Source organism: Mus musculus, chromosome 13 (assembly GCF_000001635.26).
Source record: "Mus musculus strain C57BL/6J chromosome 13, GRCm38.p6 C57BL/6J".
Taxonomy (NCBI): Eukaryota; Metazoa; Chordata; class Mammalia; order Rodentia; family Muridae; genus Mus; species Mus musculus.
The window spans coordinates 24190617-24215146 of record NC_000079.6 but is presented as its reverse complement, the minus strand read 5'-3'; the positions used below and the strand labels follow the sequence as shown (position 1 = coordinate 24215146).

Genomic DNA, 24530 nt, shown 5'->3' with positions numbered 1-24530 from the left:
GCTCTACTACACCTGACTAAAGGGTTTTATGTTAATGCTGCTAGTTAATTGGGTGAGGTCCCGAGGCAGGCGCAGTGTTGGAGGTAGAAGATCCTCACTAAGTGGTCACGCCTAAATTGGCTTTTTTGGCTGAATCAAAGACACCTGCCTTTTAAAATGAGATCTAAATTCAATGATTAAAAGTCTCCCCTACCCCTGACCTGAAATATTTTCCTTTTTGGCTCCTCCTTAGGAAACATCCTTATGTTTCCAACACTGACACTGGAGGGCTCTACAAGAGCAACAACGCTCTTAGCAAATGAGCCATCTCTCCACTCCCGAGAGGGATAATATTTTCAGAAGTTAGCTGAGTTGGCCTGATAGCCCTGAGCCACCTTCAGACCTGACACTGTCTCCTCGATGGGATCCTATTGCTCCCTCTCCTGGGTATGTGCTTATCTGGTGCCTTCTTCCTCTGAGGGGTCTGCACCAGGCTCTGGGGGCCCTGGAATCCACAGTGCTTGTCTGAGGTTGTTATGTTGGAACCAGAGTAGACCCTGTAGATTCTCCTCCCTCCTCTCCTTCCTCTCCTGTTTGTTTCTCTGTGTGGTCTCCTATGCAATGATGTGTTCATGAGAGAGGAGCTCCTGATGGACAAAGTGTTCTCATCGATTTCTGTGCCCCTACCACCTCTCCAGACATGGTATCCGTTCATTCAGTGTAGTCTAAAGGTTTTATGACAGACATATTAGCTTAGCATGTGTTCCTTTCGAAGACATCTTTGTTTGTATGCAGCCCAAAGCCTACTATTTAAAGAATGAAGTGGAAGGCACTTCCACTAGAATTTTGGCATTTGCTGCTGGCAGCCCTGATCTCTCACCCAGGGCAGAAAGAGTAGACGTGAGAGCAGAGCAGTCCCATTTCAGATCGTTACAGAAAAGTTGAACACTTGATAGGACTCTAACCGCTGAAGTTTGCTGACACCTGGTATTTCCAACCCTGTGTGAACCATAGACCCACCTACCTGGACCCCTGCTGGCCTGACCCTCTTAAACCAGGACTACCCCAGGACTTCCACTGCAGAGTTTGAGACTAATGTGTGGAAGTGGAAGGACTAGGTTTATGCCACCCTCAGTGGGTGTTGCCAATCGCATGCAACTCCTTGAGCACACTGGAACAGACGTGACTGAAATGTGATATATCGCGAGTGTAAAATACATGCTGTACTTCACACTTCGAAGAGAGGGTGGGGACTGTCTCATTGATCACTTTTTATTGATTATCTGTGTAATGTAATTTTAGTTGTGTGCAGTTAAATAAGTTAACATTATCACTATCTTTTTTTTTTTTTTTTTTGGTTAATTTGGGGGTCAGTTCTCTTTCTTTACTCAGAGTAGACTTGTACTTACTGTGGAATCCAGGCTGGCCTCATATTTGAGGCTAATCTCATACCTCACTTTCTAGAGTACCAGGATTATAGTTTTGAGTTGACATGCCTTGTCCCTCCTTCCCTCCTTCCCTCCCTCCCTCTCTCTCCCTTCCCCTCCCTCCTTCCCTGCCTTCTGTGGCTATAAGACAGTTGAGACACATAAACATATAGCTTATGCCCTATGGCCTTTTCTTCTGTTCCAGGATATTCTAGGTCTTGCTGTACTTGATGGCGAGAGGGAATTAGTAGTCTGTTATCCAGGTCATGGCAAAGCACAAGGGACAAATGTAGGCAGTGGACAGCTGTTTTCACAACTCTTGGGTCTCATAAGTTCGTGTTTACTGCTCATGTTGGGGTCTTTGGTGTAATGATTAGAGGTTGCCTTTGCCACTTACTGATATGTCAGCTTGACACAAGCTACAGATATATTGGAAGAGGAAAACTGCCTCTGATTGGCCCTTGGTCAAGCCTATGGTGCATTTTCTTGATTGATGATTAATGTGGAAGGGGGTCCCTCTCCATTGTGGGTGGTGCCACCCCTGAGCTGGTGGTCCTGGGTGCTATTAGAAAGGAGGCTGAGAACCATGATGGAGCAAGCCAGTAAGCAGCACTGTTCCTCCCTGGATGATGGGCTACAGGCTGGAAGATAAACTTTCTCCCTACATTGCTTTGGGTCATGGTATTTTATTATAGCAAAAAAACCCTAACTAAGGCACTTACTAGTTGTGTTTTCCTGTGACTCTTTTACCTAATGGTCAAGAGAAATGAACTTGGAGTTATACAGGTGCTGGTTTGACCTCCGGCTCAGACACCTGACCTCAGGTCAATTGTTTTAATCTCTATAAACCCCAATGTCTTCCATTCCATAGGGACTATGGTGGCTTGTCCCATTGTGTGATGTTAAGGTCACTGTATTAGCACATACTAATGGGTCTTGTTTGTGCACTGCATCAAAGGCCCCAGGTCATTGCAATAAGCACTCTAACCCTCCTGTCCATTGCCACTGTTCTTGGACACCTTCAGTGAGGAAATGTTTAAGAAAGCGTTAAGCAATTTGGGCTTTTGCATAGAAAACTGTATCTAACGGATTGGGCTCTCTATTGACCACATAGCAACTGCAGAGGGCAGGAGCTGGAGAGAGGATCCTCTCTATCACTGATGCAAAGGGTGAGCCTGCCCAGAGAGTCTGTCTTTAGTGACAGACACACCTCTGGTCATGTTTAGGATGTGACAGGTCAACAGATCATCAGGGAAAGCAGCTGCGGTTTAGCAGGATCCTGCGTCTGGACCTCTGGCTTCTCTTCCTGTATACTATTGATTATTATACAGCCTGTGATACTAATAGAAACATTATTCTAGCATGTGATTATGGCTATTATTATATTATGTGTAAAGTGTTATTATAGCTTTCTGGCATATAACAGCCGGACAACTCTGACCGTTGATTGATTCTCATTTGCTCCTCTCAGTGCCTCAGGGGATAGAAGCTCTGATTCCTGTTATTCAGGGATGAAACTGAGGCACAGCCTGTCAGTTAGGCTGTGTAGCCTCAGGATCTGCAGAGGGGTGTCTGGAGACTAGACCCACACCTGTTTTGTTATCTTTGTGTTTCTCTTCTCTTCTGTCACCTGTGGAACACAAACTCTCCTCTGAAGTGACATTTTCATTAAGGACGCTGGGCTACATCACTGAGTGCTTTTTATCCCTCCAAACTGAGCAGCTAAAGGATGTCTGGCTTGTCACTGTGGTTTGGTGGAACTTTGACTATGTGTTTTCTTCATTGTTTCTTACATACAGGTTTCGAACTTTATTGTCAGTACTTGTAATGTGGGGACATTTTGTATCTCTCTTAAAATGCCCCAGATACTTCACTTCAGCAGTGAGTGAGCTCATCTAAATGGGCATGTAGGCAGTTTCACTAACCCTGCTTACTCCACATCTTGTCCCACTGAGTTTGGGTTCTGTCTAATGCAGGTTTTTACTAGAGGCAGTTTTGCCCTGCAGGGATCACCTCTTCCATGGTGGGAGATAGTTTTGATGGACACAGTAAGGTTTGAGATGCTAACAGCTGTTAAACATTGTGTAGATGGAAGATGTGTCTGCACTGCGTATGTGGGCAGATGCCCGTAATCCCAGCCCCTCAGAAGCAGGAGGATTGTTGAGCATGTCAGGCTAGCCTGGGCTATATAGAGTAAGACTCTGTCTAACACCCCTCTTGCACATATTATCTGTGCACAGATCTCAGTAGTGCTGAGGCTGAGGAAATGGTCTGGCAGTGTTCATGTGATGACTGTCTCTAACCACACAGCAGTGCATATCAGTGGCTCTTGGCTTGCAGTTTCCTAGAACAATTCTGCTCTCCCGTAATAGGAACAGCTTCTTCCTGCTTCAGTCTCTTCTGCCCCCAACAGGGGCTGGAGTAGAGAGCTAACAATCTTGTGACCAAGTGGCACTGAATGAGAAGGTAAATGTCAGCATGCTCATAGGGTGAAAAATACAAGCTTCTGATTTTCTCGTATTTGAAATTAAAACATTCTTTACCATGGCCATGCCTCAGAGACTTAATGAGAAAGGACATTATCTTCTACTCACTGATGTTTACACTAACGTTTTCAGAGGAATAGTCGAAGCTTAGGGAGTGGAGGCATCCCTACATGGTTATATGCTAGACGGTGTAGATTTCTGCTCACTTAGGACTTTATCCCAAACTCTCTTACGGAGGTCGCTGCAGAGCCACCCTCATATGGCTGGCTAGTTTGCTGACACACACTCTCCTAAAGATATTCTAGAACGATCTACATTCTATAACCTAACACCACCTTTTTGGGCATCTCTCACAGCCAAGATCTATAGGCAAGACTTTGCAACAAAGGTCAGCTCTGGAAGTGCCAGCAGGGCCATCCTGTGTGCTTCTGACTTATCTTGTGAACAAACAGTGCGTGGTGCTGCAGTGGCTCTGCTGTCTCACACTGTCCAGGACTACAGCTACCTGGATCCGCTTTCTTACTGCAGCTGTATCCATCACGTCTGTCTCAGAGAAGAGCGCTTCAGACTTCTCAGAGCAAGTGCTGGAGACCCGTCATCTTGACCTGCCTGCAGTATATAGGTGCAGGCTGGACTCAAACTCTCTATTGTAGCTGAGGATAGCCCTGTCCTTCTGATCCTTCTGCCTCCACCTCTATATGCAGATGACTGAAGGATGGGATCACTGGTGTTGTTCCACCATACCCGGTTTATGCAGTGCTGAGGACCAAGTCCAGATGGAATGCTGGCTCGACAAGTACTCAATTGAGTTATATCCCAGGCCTAGAATACCATGATCGCCCCTCCCTCTACATTAAAGGCTCCGTGTGCTTAGGCAGAGCATCAAGACACCTGAAGTGTGTGGTTTGGGATGAAGGAGAAACAGAGACGACGTATCCCCAGTGTAGCTAAGTAAACATTTCCTCCTAAGCTTTCAGAACTTCTTAAGATAGCACCGCCAGCGAGAGACCAAAGCATTCACCACATACTTTGTAGTCAAACCACAATGCTATCCTGGCTATTTTATTTTTTTTTAATTTTTGTTGCGTTAGTTATCATACTGATGGCTTCATTCACATAAAACACTCTCTCACCAAGCGTATGGGTGCATGCCCATGTGGAATCTAGAGGACAACCTCAGATGTCCTTCCTCAGCAGCTGGCTACCTTGTTCCTGATACAGCTCCTCTCACTTGCCAAGGATAGGCTGGCTTCAGAGAACCCCCACCCCCAACTTCCCAGAGCTGGGATTACCATTACACCGCTATGTCTGACATGGGAATGTGGGTATGAGAACCAAGATCCTCATATTTGCACAGCAGGCACGTTACCAACTGAGCTATTGCTCCTTTAACATCTTTAATACTCACAACTCAGCAGAATTTTGTGTTCCCATTCCTGGGCCATCTTGTCTGTGGAATCCATTTATGGCTGGGTTGGGTGACCCATGTCTTTGTAATATTCTTGTCTGCTTCTTGTGTCCCTTCCACGAAGGATTTTCCCACTTAGTACAAGGACCAGATTTCCTTAGTGGACCTTTTCTCCTTCCCCTGTTACTGTGGGGCAGCTGGCAAGGGAGTTTGCTCCAGCAGAATGTGGACCATGCAAGGTTACTAAGTGGGCTTCAGAGTAGAGGTGAATTTTAATGAGTATCGGGGGGGGGGGGAGGGACGACTAAGGAGTCTTGGTTGCTGGGGGTCAACTTCGCTAGGCGTTAACTGACCATGTTCTCTCCGTCTTACCCAGGACTCAGTCTGGAGCCGCATGCAAAGGCACCTTTCCTAGCACCTATCTTTCCCTCTTACCCCCGTATTCCTCTAAGACAGTTCCCTAGTCCTGATCACATCCTGACATCCATGTTCTTATCTCAAGGGGTCTGCAGCCTATCAGGCTTCTTCAGCCCAGGAATTCAGTGGTCATCGTCCTAGAGCCCTGGCTGCCTGGCCACACACCTACTTTGGGAAGGATGCTTTCTCCTCAGGCTTTAGTATGTGGTGCTGGGAGAGTGAGCTTCCTCCTGGATCGTCTGGCCTTGTCTTAGGTCCTTCTGCCTCTACCTCCCGAGTACTGAGATGAAACATGTGTACCACCGTGTCTGCCTGGCTACTTACTTTGTAGATGGGTTGTGGCTCTCACTGCAGAATAGCTGTTTCAGTAGGCTTTCTAGGGGTGTGATAGACACTTTGCTCTAAGAGTGCTTTTGTATGTGTGCGTGTGTGTCAGCCTAAAATATTATTGTCGGTTACTTGAAAATTTTCCAAGGGGGCTCACCTGTAGAATGAAACAGATGAAAGTGGTTAAGTAGGATTCTCCAGTAGGGCCTGGTGGCAAAGAGATTGCTTGTGTTTTACAATCAGGATAGCAACATCGTGGACAAAAACTCAGACCAAAACATTTGTGCCTTGTGGCCTTACTGTTTTAGCCAAGGCAAGCCTTCAGAAGCTGTTTATAGACCATAATGACTTAAGGCAAGTTTCCTAGTTCAGGGAGGCCAGTGATTGCAAGAGTTTTATTGCCTCTTAAGGGATGCTTTGTGACAAATAGTAGTGAAATAAAGGAATAGCCATTTCAACAATGTTTACTAAGGTGGAGGTGTCTTAGTCAGGGTTTCTATTCCTGCACAAACATCATGACCAAGAAGCAAGCTGGGGAGGAAAGGGTTTATTCAGCTTACACTTCCACATTGCTGTTCATCACTGAAGGAAGTCAGGACTGGAACTCAGGCAGGTCAGGAAGCAGGAGCTGATGCAGAGTCCACGGAGGGATGTTACTTACTGGCTTGCTTCCCCTGGCTTGCTCAGCCTGCTCTCTTATAGAACCCGAGTCTACCAGCCCAGAGATGGTCTCATCCACAAGGGGCCTTTCCCCCTTGATCACTAATTGAGAAAATGCCTTACAGCTGGATCTCATGGAGGCATTTCCTCAACTGAAGCTCCTTTTTCTGTGATAACTCCAGCTGTGTCAAGTTGACACAAAACCAGCCAGTACAGGAGGGGTGTGGTTTGGTGGCCACATTGTCTTTGACTGAATGCTTCTAGTTGCTTTGAGTTTCTAGGTGGCTGTTTCACATCCTTTCTCTGAGCCTTTTTCAGTCAGTCTAACCCAACTGGTTGTAAGCCTTTGGATCACAAGCACAGGCCGCCACCTCCGATTTTGTCTGTGTGTGTGTGTGTGTGGCAGAGGGGAATTCTGGTTGTCAGCTTGATTGGTTTAACCAATGCTGAGGGCTCAGTGGGCCTCACCTCTGGGGGTGTCTGTGAAGGTGTTTCCAGGGAAGATTAGCTGAGGAGGGAAGAATGTGTCGAGGGTTCCAGGCTGAATAAAAACGGATGGAGAAAAGCACGTGAGTGCTGCTGTGCCCTTCTCTGCTTCCTGGTCTGGGACATTTGAGCAGGAAGCCTTATACTTCTGCCGCCTTGCCTTCCCCATCATGATGGATGCCGTCAAGTAGGTTGATGCTTGTCCCAGGAGGCAATATAATTGCATCTTTTTGCTGGTCATGTTAGACAGTGGACAAAAAGTGGCAATAGGGAGCTTTTGTCTGCCTTGTCATTTGTCACCTACCAGGTGACAGTAGGCCCTCATCCAATCAGATGCAGGCATCTCAAGCTTCGGCTTGCCTCTATGAGATAAGACTCTCACACTGGCCAGAAATGGAAGCCTAAGGACTTTCACTGGCAGTTGTGAGCAGACTCATTTTGAGATGTGAGGCTGGAATCCTTTAAGTGGCCAGCAGCAAGCTGGTGATCTACAAAGGCAAGACAGGGATCAACTTCCCAGACAACTTCATGAGCAGTCAGAAGTCAGACATGTTAGCCTATAAGCTGATCCTGGACTCAAAGCCACATACAAAGGTATTTATCATAGGGCAAGACATTGTCTAAGCTCCTTTCAGCTTTCTGGCCAGCTTGTATCTCTAGCTACATATGTAGCAGAAGATGGCCTAGTCGGCCATTACTGGGAAGAGAGGCCCCTTGGTATTACAAACTTTATATGCCCCAAATACAGGGGAATGCCAGGGCCAAGAAGTGGGAGTGGGTGGGTATAGGGGAACAGGGCAGAGGGAGGATATAGGGAACTTTTGGGATAGCATTTGAAATGTATATAAAGAAAATATCAAATAAATAAATAAATAGGATGTCAATATTGCTTTGAAGAAAATGATACAAAGAAGATAATTTTTCTGACCAATATAATGTGTCATATATATCATAACCCTTAATTTTTGGCTACTACACAGTATGAATTAAATATATTTAAATTTATTCATCCAAAAAAAAAAAAGAATTTGAGAGGAGGCGCTCTGATGACCTCCTGGAGTAAAGAAGATTCAGGAAACTCAAGTAGGAATCTTCCCCATGGCCTCCCTCATGTGCTCAGTAGCAGTACCTCCCTCACATGCTCAGTAGCAGTACCTAGGAGGCCAACTTGGGGGCCATTTCTCTGATTTCTGAATCTGGGGGTAAGTGCTTCCTTTAGGAGTGCTCAGTTTAGTTGTTAGTATTGCTTTCCCACTCTGCAAAGTAGAAGGTTGCTGAATGGCTTAGTTGGCTAATGGAAACGACAGTCTTTCTCTGATATAGAAAGGAAAGTTGAAACGTTTGACTTGACTTATTAGAACTTTGCATTATCGGTCTAATGAGCAATGCTAGGACGCCTAATGATGCCTGGGCCTGTCACCTTTGAAGTGCACCTTGTCCACTGGAGGTTGCTAGGGAGGCCTTCATTCACAGTGGGAGGGTCAGTTCAAGGTCATCCTTGGCTATATAGCCTACTTAGAAGCTTTGGGGTCAGCCTGGGCAGCATGAGACCCTGCCTCAAAACAAAACAAAACTGAAAAAGAGAAAAAGAGAGAAAGGGGAAAGCTGACGGTTCTGCTTTCCTGAGGGTGAGGGAGGGCCACGTGGCACAGAGCATCTGTTTGTTTCAGTTCTGCGCTCTCTGGCTCTCACAGCTTGCGGGAGTTTGCAGTCCTGTTAATAGAACCATTAGGAATGGAGATACCCGAATGTCTCCTGCTTGCAAGGGAATTGGATTGTCTCCGTGAATGACCAGAGAGGGATGAAGGAAAGGCTCTGTCTTTGTAATGAGAGGGGAATATCACAGAGGAAGGACTGGGAAGATAAGGTGTGTGAGTTCTGCAAGTTGAACATCCCCAGAAGGCTCAGAAGTGAAGCAGGTAGGTGTCCTTTGCAGGCACTGAAACCCAGGCCTTCTGTATGTTGGGCAAGTTCTCTGCCTCTGAATCACAGGCCTGCCCTCTGTTGTAGAGCTGGGGCCAGGGGAGGAAAGGAAGAAGTCAGCAGTGTGTGTGTGTGTGTGTGTGTGTGTGTGTGTAGGGAGTAGGGTGGGGGGGGGGAGAGTGGGGAGTGAATAGGAACGACACCTAATGATACTTGCATAAAATGCCATAATGAAACATATTACTTTGTGTGCTAACAGAAATTAATTTTAAAAAAATGAGAGAAAGAGATCAGAAATGTCTAGCCCAAAGCGCAGAAACTGCAATCAACTTCAAAGGGAGCTGAATTTTGGCAGATCAGTCTTTTGCTATTTGTGCCTCTTATTATGACACAAATATTGTCTGTCAGTACTTGACGTGCATTGTATATTCAGGAGTTAAGAAGGACAGGAAAGCCAGAGGAGGAGTATGTATTTGGTGACTACATTTTTGTTTGTTTGTTTGTTTGTTTGTTTGAGACAAGTGGACCTTAAGCATGATGTTTGGCTGAGGCTGCCCTTGACTTTCTGATTCTCCTGCCTCCACCTCCCAGATGCTCCCAGGGTCACAGCGTGTCCTACCATGCCTGGTCTGATTGCTTCTCTTTGTAATCATAGAACAGGTTGCCTTTCTATGGGTAACATGGTATTAAAAGTTGGTTATCTATTACACAATGGTTAGTGAGAGCTAAGGGAATCACTCTGGTATTTGTATTAAACTTGGCCCCACTCTTCTGTCAAATTCTCCAGCTTCAGGCTTCAGAGTTGAGACAGTTCTTGTTTGGGCTATATAAATAGTAGGCTGCTAAATTTGTTGATATTTGTCCTGATTGGCTGCTCTTAGGTTGGGTATTCTTAGAATTACTCCTAGAAAATGACTCTGAATTTAACAATTTATTTACTTTTATTGTGTGTACATATGTCATTTGACTGAATGTCTGTGTGAGGTGTCAGATCCTTGGAACAGGAGTTACAGACAGTTGTGAGCTGCCATGTGGGTGCTAAAAATTAAACCTGGGTCCTCCGGAAGAGCAGCCAGTGCTCTCAACCGCTGAGCCATCTCCTCCGCCCGACTCTGAATTTAAAAAGTGGTTCAGTGGGTAGAGAAAGTGTTTTTGCCAGGGTACTAGATTGTTTTTCTTTATTGTACATTTGTCCACTGTGTGCCAACAAGAGAAGGTGGAGATCCTAAAATAAAGCTGTTCTAGTTATTGTGTCTGAGAGGGAAGAGGGGTTTGGTCTGAGAGTGTGGCTGAGGACGGCTGCCCTAAGGTCACTCATTGTAGTACCAGCTCACCCGAGGTTCATGTGGCGGTGTGCAGGTGGGCCATCTGCACAAGCTGGTCCTTGTACAGCTGGAGTGCCAGGGAAGACTCAAAGGAAAAGTGAATTCAAGTGCTGTTTGAAGCTGTTTTGCTTTCAAACGTGGAAGCGCTTTCCCGAGGCTGTGTTCTCCTGCCTGGGTGGTGGGGTCCCTGGGTGGAGCTGGATATGTTTCAGTGCTGGAGACTCCCTTTCCTCTAACCACGATTCTGAACTTGGGAGTACTTGCTTGGATGCCCAGTGACCAAGACACTTAGTAGAAAGAGAGATGGGGGAAGTGATGTTAATAGATGCTTATTTTAATTGGTGCTACCGGAGGATGTGTAAAATTCTGTGACCCTTCATTTTGGAACATTTCAGGGACTTACAGTGTTACTGAGAACACTTGGGCAAATTTTGCTTCAGGCCATAACGTATTTTTTTCCTTTCCCCCAAGACTTTTCCATATTATTGCTCATGTTTGCCATTCATATAGAAAGCTTCGGCCACGGTGGCTATCCTGTATAGGGGTTTCTTCATCAGTCACATAAGGACCCTTTGCATTTGTCCTGGGTATTAGTAAAGTCTAGAAGGGCATCCAAGAGTCTCATTAGTGGGAAGGAGGAAATAGCAGCCTGTTTTGTGGTGAGAGGAAAACTTGACCAGTATACCAAGAATACATGCCCAGAACTTTTTTTTTTAAGATGATGAAATTTCATAAAACACTTATTTGAGATAATTATAGATTGAATACAGCTGCCAGAAATAACATAGTGACCTTGAGTTTGACTCAATTCCTCCAAGAATGGCACATCTATATTGACTAATTTTTATGTCAACTTGGTTGGATCAGGAAACACCCAGAGCTGTAGTGAGACCCTCCTCTGGGTGTGACTATGTATTTTAAGAGAGGTTTAATTGAGGAGGAGGGCAGAGCCAGCCCTAAGTGTGGGCAAGGGTCATCCTATGGGCTGGGAGACCAGATGGAGTAAAAAGGAGAGAAAGCTGCATTGGCTTCTGAGTAAAACCAACCCGTGCAAACTGCAGGTCAGCCTGCATTTCCTGTAGGGTGGGTGTGCAAACTGCAGGTTACCCTGCATTTCCTGCAAGGTGGGTGTGCAAACTGCAGGTCAGCCTGCATTTCCTAGAGCAACACTAAAGTTTTCCCTGAGGGAATTCATCCATGTAGTCATTGACCAGCCTCTAGAACTTCAGGTCTCTCTTTCTCTCTCTCTTTTTTTAATTGGATATTTTCTTTATTTACATTTCAAATGTTATTCCCTTTCCCGGTTTTCCTCCCTCCTGGAAACACCCTATCACATCCTCCCTCCCCTTGCTTTTATGAGGGTGTTCCTCCACTCATGAACCTCGGGTTTTTTGAGTACTCTAGTGTATGCTGAGCTCTGTACTACGACATTATAAGAAACTGTCATAGTAACTAACCATTAAAAACTGCAAAACAGTTCCTTCACTAGGGCCCTGAGTGATCCTTTTATAACCATAACCAACTCTTTCCCTCCTTCCCTCAGTCCCCAACCCCTGACAACCACTAATTCTCCATGCCTATAATTGCATCCTTTCAGTCAGATTCTATAAATGGAACATATGGTATGTATCTTTTTTGAGTTCAGCTTTTTAATAGGCTGGCTATTTGAGTCTATTACTTCCAACCTTTGCCACAGGTCCACAAATGGATGAATCTCCTTCCATCACTAAGGCAGTGAGGTCTGTCAGTTGGAGCGTCGGGAAGCCGGCAGTCCAGGTGCACCTGGCCCTTCCCCTTGCTGCTCTTGCAGAAGACTTTGGTTCAGTTCTCAGTAGCTACAACCATCCAGGGATCCGATGTTCCCTCCTCTCTGAAGGCTCCTAGAATGCACATGGTGCACACAAACTTACAGCACACACACGTAAACATAAAATCAGTCAAAGTTAACAAAAGGTAGGTAGGTAGTGACAGCCCCTTCTTCCAGGACACAAGAGAACAATCCACTTGATACCTGTCAGCTTAGTACAGACATACTCAGAACATGCTTCTAGTAGTGACTTCCCCAGTGGAAGGTGATTAGCTTTGGGGAGCCCTTTGGGATGTGAAGGAAATTAACCATTAGATCTGGGTAATTGAGCCTCACAAACTATCCTAGAAGTGTTTAGACTTCTGCTAAGTTGAAGCACTCGCTCAGTGTTCACACAGCCTGCTGTGTAATTACACGTGTGAGCATGCTGGCGTGTGTTTGCTGCTGCACTCTTCAATTTTGCAATGGAAGGATTTTCACATGGTGGCTGCTGCCGTGTAAATTGGTTTCCTCTTGTACATTGGGAAAACAGTGCCAGTCTCATAGAGGAGGGTGCAACTGCTACTGCGATCGTAGCAAACTTTTGGTTCCAATTCCCTCCGAGTGTTTTTGTGAGTGTTCAGATGGGAAAATGAAATAAGTGTAGCCTTAGGGGTGCTTTAGGTGGCGTGCACTTCAGCTACAAAGAACAGTGTGGCTTTTGAGAAAGCTGGGCTACCAGAGTAGGTGCTTGCTGAGCTGGCAAAGGGCTGCTCTCTTTGAGGCTGTGTTAGCGGTGTGGGAGGGCAGCAGTGAGGAACAGCTAGGGCAGTCAGTCGGCTGTGGCTGGAAAAGATGTCCCAAGGTAGGGCTCACCCTGTGGGGGATCCCAGCACTCAGAGCTGTTTATGATGTAGCTGTGTTTGTCTTTCCTGTTAGTGGATCCAGTGGGCATCAGTCAAGGCCTCAAGAAGGAAGAATCAAAGGCCAATATTACAGCGGCAAGGAAGGAATTAATATTTGGGGACAGTCAACAATTCATTCAGTAGCTCACAGTTTTGTCATCTTTAGGTTTCTCCTCAACCATGTCTCCTGTATTGGGTCCTCGCTTTTCTATGTCAGCCAGGGAAGAAGTTCAGAGTTCAGTCATTTGGTACTTCCTGAAGCTCCCTGGAGGATCTCAGAGGACTATGTCTTTGTTACTTGAAAGTATTGTTCAACTTAAATAAGAGGTCAGAGATGCACAGGTTCTGAGAACGGTCCTAAGGGAAATACGTTCTTCCCTAAAGCACAGTGCACTTTTACCATTTCTTGAAATAATTTCCATTTCCCTGCCCTGGCAAAGCAGGCGATTGCAAAGAAGCTGAGAACATCGCAAAGCCATTGGGTTAAATTAGCTCAATATGTCACTCTTAGAACTCAAGAGCAGGTAGTCAAGGCTGCCTAACACCTCGTGCATACTAATCAGGGTTTGCAGATGAAACCCAGGGCAGACAGTCAACATGGGAGACCCAGCAAGGTGTCTCAGAGTATGCCACCTGGAGAATGACAACATGGGGGCCTGACAGTTCTGGGTTTTTCCTGTGGAAACGTTTAAATCCGACAACTTAACTTTTGTGTTCTTTCTTGGTACATTTCCGAAATAGTTGAAATATCTAGATGTGGATTTTTTTTTTTTTAAATAGAATTCTTGCTTAGGAGCTGTGGCTCATGTTGAACTCCTGGTTTTCTTGTGTTGTCCTCCCAAGTGCTGGATTATGGTTGTGCACCATTGTACACAACAGGGTGTAGAGTTAAGAAGTTTGCATCTCTGCAATGATCCTGAATATACTTTAATATGATAGCTAGCTTAGCGTTTTTATACCTACACTTGTCCTAGACTCATTCTTTTTAAATCAAAATATTTAACTGGACAAAATATGCTGTGTTGCCGAGTGTAATACACAGAATGGTAGAATTACTGATCCACAGAGAAGAGTTATCATTTTAACAAAATGGTCGTTAGGACAGCTTTGATTCCCCCTGACTGAGGGTTAACAAGGAACAGCCTGTGTGGCCCTATTCTCTGTGATTTTGACTTTAAGACTGCCCTTATAATCGTCTGCCCACCTGCCATCTATCTGATAAAGCTGAGGATTGAGCCCAGGACCTCTTAGTGCCAGCCAAACACTTTAGCATTGAGCCGTGCCCAGGATGCTTTGGTCTATCTTGGGTCCTGCTTTGGGGATGGGTCCCAGGAAGGGAACTCAGAATAACTAGGTTTCAGCACACGGCATGCTCAGTGCCACGGCCAGCATTAGAGCGATGTCCAGCTGCCTGCTTGTGGCTTTGCTTCCAACACAGCCATCGAGTTTGCTCCCTTGCAGTTGATGGTCGCACTGTATTTTGATTTTGTTTTTCCCCAAGGTCTTTCAGAAATCATCATAGCTGCTTCTCTTGGAATCCATTTGTACCCTCCTTGGAGGCTCTGTGTGTGTGTGTGTGTGTGTGTGTGTGTGTGTGTGTGTGTGTTAACAGCTGCCCACGCCCATTCCTTCCTATCCATCTGCCAGCTCTCGAGGCCCCTGTTCCTCACTGAGCATTGAGGTGAGGTGGATGGAGAGAAGTCTCTAAGAAGTTGTGGACTATGTCCTGCAGGGAGGGCTGGGTCTCGGGTCATAGTAGCTTCTTTCATCAGTAAAACCCTTTTAGGGAGGGCACCAGCTGTGGATAAACCCCTGCTCTCTGAAGTGCCAGAGTTACTTGGGTGTGGATGTTCCCGGTGGCTTGGGAACCTTGGCAGGGAGGCTGAAAGGCCCTTGTTTGTGATGGAGCTACAGTGGCTGGCTTTTCTCCCCGCCTCAGAGCTGTCGAAGCTCCCTCCTGGCCTTGCAGGAAGCCTGCCTGCTGCAGAAGTATATTTTTTTCTCTGGATGCGAACCAAGCTGATATTTTGGATGCTTCTGCTTCCCAAGAAGGTGTCAAGGCATTGGCTCTGTTCCTGGTGTCTCCTCTGCTGAGCTGGTTTTCCTTGTCACCTTCTTAAAGGTGTAGGGGGCTTTACCTTAGCCCTCCCTCAGCACGCTGTTACAGCAGGCACAAAAACACACCAGGGAATATAACCACTGGAAACTAGCTCAATAGGGGACCTTCTCCATGCGGTGACATGTGAATATTTTTACATCAGACCTGGGAACTCTGCGGTTTCTGCCCCCTCCCCCAGCTCTCTTGCAGCTAGGGGCAAGAGGGGGAAGGTGAAGGAAGGAAAGGAAGGGGCTTCTTGTATCGTCCCCTGTGTTCCCAGTTCTGTGGGAAAACGTTGTTATGACGCACATCAGCCTGGAGGTGACTGGCCTTTCCTCACTGTTTATTTTTGAGGCTGTATTTAGTTGTCAACTGTCAAAACATGGATGGCTTCACTAGTAAAGGAAAATGGGACATAGTTGTGAACTGTCTCCCTGGCACAATTGCTTGTGGGACTGAAATTACAGCGTGCATTTTGTTGTTGTTTGTTTGTTTTGTTTTGTTTGGGTACCACTCTGAAGGAGTTCCCTACCCCATGCAGTTGTGTAGCTTCCGGAATGCCTTGGGGTCTTTCTGTCTCTTTGGTAACTTGTGTAAGCCCGATGTGACGATGTGTCTTATAGTCAACAGACAGTAGTTTGGAGGTTGAGGCGTTCCCACAAGTCTGAGAGCAACCGGTGGGCCTCCGAGCCCATTAAGCCACATAGCACAACCCCATCTTTAAAAAAAAGAAAAAGAAAATGGGAAAATGAAAGGAAGCTAGTGTAACCAGGTTTGTTTGTCTGCCTTTGTTCACTAAGTAGGCATTACTGTATGCCTTCGGGGCAAGATAGTGTGCTGTGTATTAATTAGCCTTGGACTCAGAAAGACTGGTGGGAACCCTGGTTCCCCACTCTCAGATCTGGGAATTCTGCAGCTCCCCCCCCACCCCTTTCTTGCAGTTCTTGGTTAGTGAATATTCTGTCTGTTCACAGGACTGCTTTTAGAATTAAGATAATGTATGTGGGGATTGCCTAATGGCTAATACTTGTTATTAGTGTGATTGTTGAATTGAGAACAAAAAAAAGCAAATGTGCTAAGTCCTGACTTTTTGGTGTTTTCAGACCACAAGGTTGTGTCTAAGACATGGAGTAGGGGTGAGGGTGGGGGTGGGGCAGCGCAGGGAGTCAGGAGTATCCACTTCCTGTGGTATGGTGGGAGGGACTTTCTGGTGACATTGGTATTACAGCTGTCACACTATCCATGGTCTAGGAACACTGTCCACTTCCTGTGGTATGGTGAGAGGGACTTTCTGGTGACATTGGTATGAAAGCTGTCACACTATTCATGGCCTAGGAGTACGGTCCACTTCCTGTGGTATGGTGGGAAGTACTTCCTGGAGGCATTGGGATTAAAGCTGTCACACTATCCATGGCCCAGGAACACCATCAGCTTCTTTGTGAATTGCCCATGCACAGTGGTGCATGTTCAATATCTGGGATTTTGGAAAGGACCTTAAAGGATATATATGAGCTTTTAGATAGGTGAAAGGTGGACAACACTTGGTTTGGTGGGACTAAACAAGGTTCTGCAGAGCATGCAAGATCTCCCAGTGGTGGGGGAGACTTTGGCATGGAACAAGTGAATAAGGGGCTGGTGTCATGGCTTGGCTTCTTTCTTCTCGCTGTCAGTTGATGGGAGGAGCACCCTGGTAGGTGGCACAGGTCAGGTGAAGTGAGATGCTCTCTGCATGTTTCCATGGAGACGCCATTGCGTAGGGCTGGGCTGACTGTATTTTCAAGAAGGTACCTTTGCACTTAAGTCCCATTTGTGTAAACATTGTGTTTAGTTAGAGTATGAAGCTGTGATAATAAGTGTGTACTTCTGTTTTATCCCATACACTCATTTTGGAGCCAAGGCTGTGATATGTAGAGATATCACATTGGCCTTGAACTCCCAAGTCTCTGGCCTCAAAATCCTGACTGGGAATTACAGGAGCATGGTACCAGACCTTGCTCAGCCCTCTACAGGGTATTGTTCCTTTTCTTATGCGCTTAGGAATTTACTCTTCTTAATTCTTGTTGGAGATACTAGAGGTTGAATCTAGGTCCTCGAGATTTTAAGTGTTTTGGAATATTTTTGGTAGATCTATCTCAGTTGTGAAGGAAAACTGTAAGAATCAGGAGAAAACAACAGGTTTGGTTATCCTGTAAAATTAACTCCAGTTAGTACATCCTCCAAGTTATTCACGAGACACAGTATTGCTCAGCAAGCAGGTAAAGGCATTTGCTGTCAGCCTGATGATTGAAGTTCAATTCCCTGATTTCACGTGGGTGGAAGGATAGACTCATATAATGCCCTGAAATAGAGATCTTAAACCTTTCCTCTAGAGAGGCAGGGAGCAAATATTGAGACTTGTCTGCTAGTTCTGTGGCACGGACCCAGGCCTACTGTCAAGTGTACACAGGCAGTATTCACAGTGACTGGTCACTTTATAGTGGAACTTTTTACAGAAATGGGCCTGACTTGGGTCTCTGAAGTGTTTATTGCTCCCTACTCCAAAGGAAAGCTATTTTGTTAGTGACAGAAAGAAAATTGAAATTAAAATGGGGTGAGTCACATAAATTTCAGATAATTCCACAAAGGCAAAACATAGTTATTTTTAGTCCAGTTGCAGTGTGTGCGCCTTTGCCTGTGGTTTCATCTTCAGTGGCTTTAGTTATACACCGTCCTCTGGGTGTGGCTGTCCATGTATCTAATCTCAGCACTTAGTAGGTAGAGGCATCAGAGTTCAAGGCCATCCTGGGCTACTAACGAGTTTTAGACCATCCTGGAGTCTAAAATCTCTTGAGAAACAAACAGACTGACTCTTTTTTTTTTTTTAAGGTACATTTAGTTATCAGCGATTATCTGTAGTTCAACTGGAGAAATCCAGAAATAAACAAACCTTCATTTAGAATTGTGCATCATTCTGCATAGAGGGATGGAATTTTGTGACTCTCCCCCTTCCCCTTCTTCCCCTTCTCTCGCCACTCCTCCCCTCTTTTGGAGACAGGTCCCCCAGTAACTCAGGCTGGCTGTGGGCTCCCAGTATAGCTGAACATTTCCTTCCACCCTGATCCTACACTTGCTGAGCACTGAACCCTCAGGTGTGTGACACCCCCTCCCCCGCCTCTTGAGCAAATGACTTCTTTCTCTCCACCCAGCAGTCGCCCAACAGTAGTCAAATAACTCAGTTTTTACTTATTAAACATCTCAAAGCGTGGGGAGTGAATTTTGGCAGCTGTATTACAGTATATAGTTAAAACTTCTGTATTTTGTTATTGTTGTTAGCTTGCTGGATTTATAAATGAAAGGTTGCTGTAGGTTCCTGGAAGGCCCCAGGCATCTTCTGGGGTTTGGGAATGCATTTTTTTTTCCTCACTTTATCTGCATTTATTTTATGTGAATTCATTCCTGCACCATGAGTTTTTGTTTCTTCAGTTTCTTCTGGGATATCTTTTTCTTCTATATAATATGCTCTCTGGCTTTGGAACGGTCTGTTCCTTCTCAGTGAGGATCATCTCAATGTGGCAGGGGGACTCATGTATGGGTTAATCCGGCCATGAGCTCTGTAGGTTCATCGGCGCATCTTAGGTGCCTTGTTCACTTGGATGTGTACATGTTCAATGACTAGAGAATCTACGTCTAAACCCTCAGTTCAGCATTACTCTCTGCATTTTTAAGCATGTGTAGCAAAAATTCAGCACTCTTCTTTGGCTACCGTCCCTGTGTCCAGCCCCACTGTTTGGCCTGGACACACCTACCGACTCCACCATTATACTGCCGGAATGGCACACATTGCTTCTTTAAAGTGACATCCTTCAGATACTTGGTGGCTTTGTAGATATGCGTACCCTTGATGGCCTGGGCAGTTTCCCGGGTGTTCTAAAAGTGAACACGAAGGTTTGAACCTCTTGATTTGCATGATTTTGTGGGGTTTTCTAGGTCAAGAGAGTGGCGAACCATCTTCACAGATCACCTCTGGCTGCTTACAGGAAGAGCTTGGGAATGTATCTTGTCTAGATATTGGGGAATGCTATTGCTTAAACAGTGCTTTGCAAATAAACCTTAAATATCATTATCTATGGCTTTTCTTGCATTCTTACTGTCCACCTAGAGGCCCCACCCCACCCCTATCCCCACCACTTTTTTTTTTTTTTTTTTAAATCTGGCATCTATTTATGGGATGTCTTCTTCCAACTAGGCTTCAGAAACTTACATGTTGCTTAAGGCGCAAAGGTTTCCTTGGGGGAACAGCAGGCTGGACTTTGTCCTCATTCTAGCCAGATGTGGGTTCTTGTCTTCAACCACATCAAACAGAGGGCCTAGGGCACCAGGAACCCTGTGTTGCGAAAGGAGCTTGGCCCTCTTCTCATTCTACTGTGTTTGTGCTTGAAAAAGTGGTTTTGTTTTGTTATGTTTTTCTTTCTTTCTTTTTTTTTTTCCTTTCTGTGTATATTAGTAGAGAAAGTCTGGAAGAATTTACAAGCAGTGAAAATATTTTAATAACTGAGCTGTCGAAATTCCCAGTCTTGATGATTCAAGTTCGTGTTTTCTTGCCCTTTAGAGTTTTTACTTAGCTTAGACTTTGAGTTTCTGTGAGTTCTTTCTGCCAAATTATAAATAACCTGTACCTGGCACCTGGCTGCAGAGGGCTTTGCCCTCGAGGCTGAAACACAGGTTCAAAATAATGATTCCTTTATGTCTAGCCTTCCCCCACACCCAGTATCCATCTGTGTGTCTGTCCTCTGTCTAGCAACCCCTCTGTGTGTGTGTGTCTGTCTGTCTGTCTGTCCATTTGTCTAGCTACTCCTTCCCAATCTGAGTGTGTATGTCTATCCCTCAGCCTTTCTTGCCCTTTCAAATTGGGTGTGTCTTTCTGTCTGTTTCTGTTCATAACATTTTTGGCTCTAAATAATCCAGGCCATGTCCTGTGCCCTGCCCCCCTTCCCTTGTACCAACAATCAGATACATGGATACAGGGAAAGGAGCTGGGTATGTGGCATCCTGTTACCCTAGCACTTGGGTGATAGAGCAAGGGAGGGTCATAAGCCACAGTTAAGGATCCAGTTTCTAATTTTATATCCCCCCTCTCCACCCCATGAACTAGCAGGAGTTAGTGTAGTGTCCTGCAGCTTATGGCTCATAGCCACAAGATAAATAGTCCATGCGTCCTATACTTTAGTCCAACTAGTTCTAAAGTTGAAGTTCCTAGGAACCGCTTTTTGGGTTCTGTGTTGGCTATTATGGTTCACAGAGAGGTTATGCACTTCTTTTCTACTGGTTCTTAGGCTGCATCTCAGCGTTACAGATGAGCTGCACAGAGCTTCCACTCCTTCTCCAGCTGCCTCCCCTCTCAGCACTCCTCAACTCAGCAAACAGCAGCTATGAAACCCACAATTGAGGGTTTTTAAAGAGGGGCTAATCTAGATGTACTACTACCTGCATTTAGATGTCAAAACCCAAAAATGAGCTTTGAGTCTTGTTTGCTGGTAGGCCTCCTTCAAGGGAGACTTGATAGTAAATTGATGTATTTGTGTTTAGGGAGGCTTTTTCTGAGCAATGTGGGCACCTTTTGGTTTGTTTTATTTGGTTAACACTATTTCATTTTATGTGTGAGTATCTCACCTGAATGTCTATGTGCCACCTGGGTGCAGTGCCTGTAGACGCCAGAAGAGGGCGACAGATCCCATGAACCGTAGTGGCTGATGAGTGTTAGCCTCTATGTAGGTGCTGGGAACCAAACTCTGGGCCTCTGCGAGAGCAGTAACGACTATTTAACTGCTGAGCACTTTCTCTAGTTGTGGATTGTGGTTTTAAAGAATGGAGTAGCCAGGTTGTAATTCTGGGTCTATTATTCTAATTATTCATTCCTACATTTAATTTAATAATTACTGAATGGAGTACTTGTTTTGTGTCGTGCTCTGTTCAGAGTACTCAGGATAATGTATTTACATGCACCAATAAGAGAGTCTTAGCCATATTTATTTATTTGGCTATTCCAAAAAAATTGAAGAGTTTGGTAGACCTGTGCTATTTTTCCCCTTGGGGAACAAGTGGGTGTGTGACCGTTTCATCTTGGCTTTAGATTAGTCAGCTCTGATGTTGTGGATGGTCCCACCCACAGTGTGGATTCATTGGGCTTGGCTTCTGCTCTCGAGGTTTCCTAGGACAGATTCTTGGGGGCTGTGGATCATTCTGGGCCTTGGAGTTTGTTTACTGCTCACGAGTAGTTCTGCCTAATCACTGGGACAAACGGGAGACGCACTTCAGGTGACTGGCTGCTTGTCAGCAGGTTTGATGATACAAGCAGTGCAAGGAATCCTGAATTTTCAAACCAAGGCTGCGGCTGGTCTCTGGGTTGCTCCTGTGTATGGCTCCTGCGTTCTTGCCAGTGTGGTTGATGCCCCCTTTGGCTGTATTAGCCAGGTGAGAATCCACATGCATTCACCTTGGAAATTTGGTATGAGCAAATAGCCTGTTAATCGGTGTATTTAATTATGTTGCCAACACACAACTCATTTTCAATATCAAAGTACTTATCCTGTGCAAATTAAGGACAAAGAAATTTATTTTGATATCTACAGTGTAATATTTGTTATTGAATTTGTTAATATAGTTTAGGGGTGTGAATTAAAAAAAAATGGAAACAGAAATGCCCTAGGTACCCACTTCATGGATTAATATAAACCAGGCACAAGCCCTAGTATATAGTAAATGCTGTATAAATTCTTGTCATTATTACTATTTATTTTTGAAAAGTCTGTCAGAGTTTGTACAAAACTAGCCGACAATCCTGCTGCAGCAGGTCTCCAGGTCACGGTCCGTGTTTAGATTATTCAGTTTTAACTTTGTTTGATTGTTCAGGTTTCAGGGAAGGGTAAAATGCTTCCAGGCATAAACCTACATTTGAAGAAATTTCCAGTTATGCTGGGAGTGGTGGTACATGCCTATAATCCGAGTATTCACACCTTTGGAAAAAAGATGCAGGATCATTCCATATTGTGGTCGGCTTGATCTACATACTGTGTTTGAGGCCATCCTGGACTTTGGCACGTTGTATGGTCAATGTATGTTTACATGCACAGAACAGAGCGATAACATCATCATCTTCACCATCGGCTGACATTCAGTAAACTGCAGAATCTGTTGAGGAGGTAGCTCAGTTGATGAAGTACATGCTAAGAACCTTAGGCCAGACCCCCAGCAGCCACGTAAAGAGATCCAGACATGTTGTACATATCTGTAATGCCAGGGCAGGGAAGGCAGAGGCCGGTAGAGTCCTGGTCTCCTGGTAACCTTTCATTCAGTTCTGTGAGCCATCCCCGAGGAAGATGCTTGGAGCACCATGAGAGTAAAAAGGGCATGGGAAGTGGCCTGTCTTGACTGCAATGACTTCTACTCCAACTCTCTGTGGGGAATGGTAGCTTTATAATCACAACCAAATATTGCCAGTATCAGATCAAGACCCTGCAAGGGAACAGCATTTATTTATGTATTATATGACATGGGGAAGCATCAGGAGTGGCAGCCACTGGGCAGTGACTCCATCACTAGTTGGGCGTTGGCCAATGACTTTCACTGTGAATCCCTTCTGGAGTAAAGACAAGACAAGGGTAGGTGAGGAGACATTCAGAAGGAAGGGGGAGGGGCGGGGTAGCTGTATCAGGCTTCCATTTTGAGTTCCCTGCTGAGCCTTGAATCTTATCAGAATGTGTACTTGCCTGCAGGTGAGCTGGATATTTGAGGCCTTTTTGATGAGAAATATTTTTTTCTTTCTTTTTTGAATGTTGAATATGGGACTCAGGTCTCATGTATGTAGGGAAGGTGACCTACCACCTAGAAAATCCCTAAACCTGGATGAAGCGTCTTTTGAGAACCAGAAGTATGTAAAAGCCGTGTTACTGATAATGTCTTTCTTTAGGACTCTGAGGTCATAAATGCAGAGAGCACAGAAAAGCTGCTTCTGGTGGCCTCTCTCTGAATTGAAATAGTGGACCATCTATGATGTGAGCGAAAGCGTCAGGTTATCCTAACTTTGTAGTTATCTAGCAATGACTTCACTGGGTCATTTTCACTTAGTATGCTGTGAGCTCTCCTCTCCCACCACCCTGCACACCCCGTATCCCAGTTTGCACCTTCAATATTACCCAGATGTTTCTTCTTGTTGGGGTCTGTGATATGACTGGGCTTCTCTGACTGGGACCTGGCCAGCCTTGCATTCGCATGCAAGGATTCAACAACTATCAATCAGACTGTATTATAGGGAAAAGTCATTGTCTCTGTTGAGCCTTTATAGGGCTATTTTCTTCTCATATACCAGAACATTGCATACCAACTGTTTACACAGCCTTTATATGTTGTGTTAGGATTCGAAAGCGAGCCGGAGATGGTTTAGTATGCAGGGGGACATGCCCAGTATATATGCAAATGCCATCCACTCACTGTGGAGAGCTTGAACATTCAGCATTATGGATTTGGTATCCCCAAGGTGTCCTAAAATAAATCCCTCGGGGATACACAGGGGCAATATCTGAAGTGTCAGCAGTTTTATTTCAAGAGACACTGGGCCGCCTTCAAAGGGACTCGTCTTTTTAGCATCTTACTAATGTTTAGAATGTATAGAGCTGTCCATCATCTGTTCTTATAACTGCAAATCCTCTTTATATCGTAAATCCCCCTGCAAAGTGATAGTTGCTCGAGGTTTTAGTTGGATTGGAAGCTGTTTATCAAATCTTTTCTTCAAAGGCTAAAATGGAATAACCAAGGGAGCTGAGCTGAATTGCAGCTGCCTGCCTTCTCCCCCCTCCCCCCATAGACGTATGTATTTAATTCTAGACACTGGGGCAAACAAGTAAACATGGACAAGAAGGCAGGGAGTTTCTTCTCCATGCAGTGATTAGAGCCTAGGAGGACAGGGAGGCTGATAGTAGCTTGGGCCACAGTAAGGAGGCCTCTGATAATTGCAACAGGGATGTAGTCACCCCAGGGCACACTTTAAGCATTAAGAAGTGGTAAGCAGACTCAAATTTCCTATGCAGAAAGATTCTCCATGTGGCAGGAGCCGGTTGGGTTACTTTGTCAGGATATGTGTGTGTGTGTGTGTGTGTGTGTGTGTGGCTACACACACACACACACACATATATATGAATGAATAGGTAGTTGGCGCATAGCTCTTCTGGTGGCAATGGCTTAGTTTTTAAAAGGGCAAAACTAGGCATAATAGAGAAGGTAATTGCAAAGGTGGATCACTATCAAAGGACTTTCCTAGGTGTCCTGATG

General features: G+C 45.2%; 1 protein-coding gene and 1 pseudogene across 22 annotated transcripts in view; one reads left to right on the top strand and one right to left on the bottom strand.

Annotated features, from left to right (window-relative positions):
* Carmil1 (capping protein regulator and myosin 1 linker 1) overlaps nucleotides 1-24530 on the top strand; it is a 268322-nt gene that overhangs the window by 65656 nt on the left and 178136 nt on the right. The window contains exon 1 of one of the 22 annotated variants that reach the window (XM_011244337.3): nucleotides 8805-9109. The exons of the other annotated variants lie outside the window; for them this stretch is intronic. The gene's annotated coding sequence lies outside the window, so the exon portion shown is untranslated. Of the gene's footprint in view, nucleotides 1-8804; nucleotides 9110-24530 lie in introns of those variants that run through there. 22 annotated transcript variants of the gene reach the window in all.
* On the bottom strand, nucleotides 18629-19249 carry Gm11343 (predicted gene 11343; annotated as a pseudogene).